Genomic DNA, 6,197 nt, shown 5'->3' with positions numbered 1-6,197 from the left:
CAATGGCCTGATCACAGCTCACTGCAACCTCTGCCTCCTGGGTTCAGGCGATTCTCATGCTTCAGCCTCCCAAGTAGCTGGGATTACAGGCTTACGCCACTTGTATTTTTTTTTCTTTTTTTTTTTTTTTTTTGTATTTTTAGTAGAGATGGGGTTTTGCCATGTTGGCCAGGCTGGTCTTGCACTCCTGACCTTAAGTGATACACCCACCTCGGCCTCCCTAAGTGCTGGGATTATTAGGCGTGAGCCACCACGCCCGGCCCCCTTGTTGAGTTTTCAATCGGTTTGTCATCCTGAACAGGGTTTCTCAACCTTGGCATTATTAACATCTTGGGTCGGATAATTCTCTGTAGGGGACACTGCACTCTACATTGCAGGATGTTCAGTCGCATCCCTAGTCACTAAACATTAGCTGCTAGTAGCACTCCCGCTCCCATGATGACAACCAAAAAGATCTCCAGGTATTGCCAAATGTCCCTTGGGAGACAAAAATCTCTCCCAGCAAAGAACCACTGTCGCAGAGTGAGGAGTGGGAACGTCACGGGATGGTGGTTAGTGTGCCAGGGTTCGAGGCAGCAAGAGTTGTCTGCTGGGAACTAAGCTCTGAGACAGCTGGCAGTGAGGGAGAAAACTCCCAAACTTGAAACTGCCCAGTATGCCAGCACAACAATGGGCCGTTTAGTGATCAGGGCAAACAATCATGCATCCTCATGACATCTGAGATCACTTTCCATCATGTTGGTGATAATGCTGAATCAAGGAAAGGATCAATCATGTTGATCATACTCCATTTTCTAAGGTGGGAAGGTGTATGAGCCCTTGTAGCATTAAAGATGTATTTGGAAAACAGATCAGTGCTTGCTTGGGGAAGGGGGCAGGGAGGGGCGGGAGGAAACTTTTGGGAATGATGGACATGTTCATTATCTTGATTGTGGTGATTGTTTCGTGGGTGTGTCCATATGTCAAAACATATCAAGTTGTACACTTTAAATCCATGCCGTTTATAGTGTGTCAGTTATACCTCAGCAAAGCTGTTTTGAAGATGTGTTGTTTAAAGTTTTAGTGCTTGAAGGGCATTATTTTGAAAATTCACTACTGTGGAGTAGTCCATTTCTTTGCTGAATAAATAAGGGGTCACTGTAGTACTTGAAAAGAAAACAGGAAGAAAAAATAAAAAGAAGAAGAAGAAGAAAAGCGATCATGGGCTGTAAGGTCGTCCTAGGCAGGGAAGGAAAGGAATGGCGTGAAGAGTTGGCTCAGTCGCTCCTGAGTGTGGCCCGGAGAGCCTGTCCCCTGGCCTATGGCAGGCCCCAGAGAGTCTTTCCGTTGACTGATGCCATCAAATCAACATGTCTGGAACGGTATTATCAGGGGAAAAATAGAATGACAAATGTGCTGGCTGCCAGGAAAGGAACAGATGATTCTGGAAATTATAGGCTCCTCCACAAACTTTAATCCCTAAAACAAACATTGCTGGGGAAAAAGTCAGTTAATACCTGGAGGAGTGTGAGGGCTGTCCTTCAATGGGGCACGGCACACCTGGGAGCAGAGAGCATTTACAGAAGCCAGACACCGTGTGCCAACCTGTGTGTTACAGGCTCATGCTCAAGGGGCTACACTTGGCAGCAGGGAGCACTGTGAGCGGCAGTGAGGGGCCCTCTCTGACCGTGCAGATGCCTTTTGGCTGATGGAGACCTCTATGGAGGTTCTCAGGAGCCCCTCAGCGAGGCAGGTGAGCAAGGAGAGGGGCTGTGATAGCGATGAGTTATATGTGAAAAGAAAAACTGCTTTTGTGGAGGTTGATTGTGCACTGAGCATTTCATTCATTCATTCCTCAGATACTCATTGAGTGCCTGCTGGGTGCAGGACCTCTTCCAGTGCTTCAGTTATAGCGAGGGAAGCAGGCAGTTCACAGGTGAATAAGCCAGTTTATGAGAGAAGTTCAGATCATCCTAAGAGCTCTGGAAGAAAATGATAAAGAAGGTAATGTGGGAGTGCCTGGGGAAGCGGGAGGGCTGCTATCCCTGGGGTGGTCAGGGAAGACCTCTGGGAGGAGGTGATGTTTGAGCTGAGGCTGAAAAAAGAGGCAAAAGTGTAAAGATCTGGAGGAAGGGTGTCCCAGGCAGAGGGAGAGGCAAGGACATGGGCCTGGGGGCATGAGCTTATGCACTTGGGGAGCAGACACTTCTTGGAGCATGGCCGAGAGATGAGATGAGAGGTAGGTAACGGGCTGGATCACAGAGCACTTGCCAAGCTGGGTCCAGATGTTGAATTTAATTATCAGAGCAATGGGCTCTGGATTCTCAAAATTCTTTTGGAAATTTGACTGATTTACCCTTTAATAAAAATTATTTATTTATTTATTTAGAGATGGAGTCTTGCTCTGTCGTCCAGGCTGAAGTGCAGTGGCACAATCTCGGCTCACTGCAGCCTCCACCTCCCTGGCTCAAGCAATTCCCCTGCCTCAGCCTCCCGAGTAGCTGGGATTACAGGCGCACACCACCACACCTGGCTAATTTTTTTGTATTTTTAGTAGAGACAGGGTTTCACCATGTTGGCCAGACTGGTCTTGAACTCCTGACCTCAGTCAGTCCACCTGCCTCAGCCTCCCAAAGTGCTGGGATTACAGGCGTGAGCCACCACGCCCGGCCATTTTATTTTTATATTTTTAAATTTAATTTAAAAGATGGGCTCTCACTCTGTTGCCCAGACTGGCCTCAAGCAATCCTCTTGCCTGCGCCTCCAGAGGTGCTGGGATTACAGGCGTGAGCCACCGTGCCCGGCAAATTTACCCTTTTTAAAGGCTCCTCTGACTACCATGGGGAGTAGAGATATGGGGGTTCGTGTGGGAACCCACGACAGCCCGACGCACGAGGCACCATAGGTGACCCTCCTGATGTGAAATGTAGGGGACTGGCTTGGGGGAGTCCAGTGACTTTTTTTTTTTTTTTTGAGACAGTGTCACTTTTGTCACCCAGGCTGGAGTGCAGTGTTGCGGTCTCAGCTCACTGCAGCCTCTGCCTCAGCCTCCCCGAGTAGCTCGGATTACAGGCATGTGCTACCACGCCCAGCTAATTTTTTGTATTTTTAGTAGAGACGGGATTTCATTTGCTACATTGGTCAGGCTGGTCTCAAACTCCTGACTTCAAGTGAACCACCTGCCTCGGCCTCCCAGAGTGCTGGGATTATAGGTGTGAGTCACCGCCTTGAGTGACTCTATAAGCACCCAGCTCTTGAATGACTTACAAACCAGTGAGCAGGTGGTAGGCTCCTGCGCAGGCCTGGGAAGGCTGGACAGGAGGTGAACCACACACCTGACCTGCGAAGTGGGGGCCTCTGCAGGACAAGAGCTGGCGGAGCAGCCAGGCGGGATCCCCCAACCCAACTGCTTAGGTGGGTTCAGGTGCTTCTTTCTAGACCATAGCCCTTGGGCATCTTTAGCCAGAGACTTGGCAACAAAAAGCTGCTTTGAGTTAACAGCTGAAACTCACAGTGAGTTTACGGGCTCATGCTCTCAGGCTCTGTGCTCAATGCCTTATAATGATTGCTTCACATATTGCTCACAACAACCCTTGAGATAGGAAACCCTGTTTCCTATCTGTTCACCTATGTTCTCACAGTAGTACATGCTGATTTTTCTGGTTTCTTTTATTTTTGTCTGAAACAGTATTGTTCTGTTGCCCAGGCTGGAGTGCAGCAGCTCTTCACAGGTGCCATCAGATCATACTACGGCCTTGAATTCCTGGTCTCAAGGAATCCGCCCACCTCAGCTTCCCGAGTAGCTGGGACTACAAGCACGTGCCACCATGCCTCCTGAAATTTTTTATTCTTTCGTAAAGACAAGGTCTCACCATGTTGTCTAGGCTGGTCTAGAACTCCTGGTGTCAAATGACCCCTCCCTCCTCAGCCTCCCAAAGTGCTGGGATTACAGGCATGAGCCACTGCGCCTGCCCTGATTTTTTTTTATAATATTCATGCTACTGAAGTGCTGAACTGCCCTTCCCCTCTGCAAACTTGTTGGGAGGCTGCAGTGTTGGTGATCAGCCCAGCCCTCGATTCAGATTCAGCTCTGAAATGCTCTTGAATGTCCCTAGGCAAATTACTCAACCTCCCAGGGCCTGAGTTTCCTCCTCTGTAAAATTGGGTAAGAGCAGTACCCCATCATCAGTGACAGCTGTGCCAACCAGCAACAAGGGCTGCTGGGGTTGTGTTCTACCCTCCCTCCTCCTGAAGCAGGAATGCTCTCCCGGTTGGCTGGCCTGCAAGGCTTTTCTGACCCTTCTCTGTTGGCTTAGTTTCATGGCTGAGCCTCTGCTCTGACGGCAGCTTGGTGCTAGCAGGTGATTTTTCTCTTGGGAGAGAGCTGCCAGTCCCCTTACATGGCTGTGTACTTTCAGTGCAGCCTTTGGTGTGGCCTGGTTCCTGGGTGGCCCACGAGGTGCCCTTGTACCCATTTTGTAAGATTCCTGCTCCTTTGACCTCTTGCCCTGAGGTCAGAGGTCAGCAAACAGTCCTCTGAGGCCAGTACTTCCCAACTTGTTCACATGATGCCACACAGACTACATGGGCAACCCCCTGGGGCACATAGACCAGGCTGACTGAGGCTGGCAGGGCCTTGCTGGCATTGGTCGCCCTGGGCCCTGGTGCCTGCTTGGGGGAGGAGAGGATCTATAGCCCATTTCAGGCACACTAGTGGGCAGTGCTCTCTAAGGGGCCTTGGTGGCCTGGCCACATGGGGGACAGGTGGGAACACTGCTTCCCTGTGACAGCCACCTCATTGGGCTTGCTAAGTTCTCTCCTCAAGAGATCCTGGCAGGGCCGATCTCCCTGATCTTGTCAGCTTTAGAGAGAAGGAATAATTTCTAAGTAGTGCTCTAGGAAGATTATTTTCCTGAGAACCAACAGGACTCTATCTGGCTGTGGCAGTCAGTCTCCAATTCGAGCCACGTACATTCTTTACGGGAAAGAGACTCCTGCAGCTCCCCACCCCTACTCCCGCCCCAGTATGCTGATGTCAGTTATTTTTGTGACGTCAGGTATACATTCTCCTTATAGCCCCTATGCAAACATCAATCCAAGATGAATAGGCAATATATGACTTGAAGGTCAAAACTACATGGAAAAATACACGTAGGACAATCTTGCTTCTACCTCCATTCCTTCTGTGTAATCCCTCTCCACACCCAAGTACCAATTTTTATTGGATCTGATTGATCCCTCTGTTATTTCTTTTTGCCAAAAGAAAAAAATATATAGACACATACATATACACACATATACATTTATCTGTATTTTTATACTCCTTATTTGATTTTTGAGATGGAGTCTTACTCTGTCACCTGGGCTGGAGTGCAGTGGCACGATCTCGGCTCACTGCAACCTTCATCTCCCAGGTTCAAGCGATCCTTCTGCCTCAGCCTCCTAAGTAGCTGGGATTAGAAGCGTGCACCACCAAGCTCAGCTAATTTTTGTATTTTTAGTAGAGACGGGGTTTCACCATGTTGGCCAGACTGGTCTCAAACTCCTAACCTCAGGTCATCCACCCACCTCAGCCTCCCAAAGTGCTCGGATTACAGGCATGAGCCACCACGCCCAGCCTATACTCCCTCATTCTTTTTTTTTTTTTTTTTTTGAGACAGAGTCTCCCTGTGTCACCCAGGCTGGAGTGCAGTGGCACGATCTCAGCTCACTGCAACCTCCACCTCCCAGGTTCAAGCAATTCTCCTGCCTCAGCCTCCCAAGTAGCCGGAACTACAGGTGCGTGCCACCACACCAGGCTAATTTTTTGTATTTTCAGTAGAGACAGGGTTTCACGGTGTTAGCCAGGATGGTCTCGATCTCCTGACCTCATGATCCCGCCCACCTTGGCCTCCCAAAGTGCTGGGATTACAGGCATGAGCCACCACGGCTGGCCTATGCTCCCCTTTTTAATCAAAAGGCAGCATATTACAATTTTTTTTTCACTTAGCAGTACATCTACATCGGAGAAACGTACCTAGTAAATATAAAAACAAAACTGCAAACCCAGTAAAATTTAAAGTAACAATATCTGTTTAATGAGAAGGATGATGTTGTTTGCCTGAAACCACATTGCTACTTTTAGCGATATGGGACTGACCACTCAGAGCGGATCTGCTTTTGAGCTTGACATGTATACGGATGCTGCCATGCTCTGGGGAATGACTCAATTCTCCCCA

The sequence above is a fragment of the Gorilla gorilla genome, chromosome 16 (assembly GCF_029281585.2).
Source record: "Gorilla gorilla gorilla isolate KB3781 chromosome 16, NHGRI_mGorGor1-v2.1_pri, whole genome shotgun sequence".
In the NCBI taxonomy this organism is placed as follows: domain Eukaryota; kingdom Metazoa; phylum Chordata; class Mammalia; order Primates; family Hominidae; genus Gorilla; species Gorilla gorilla.
Note: the sequence above shows the minus strand (reverse complement) of the source record.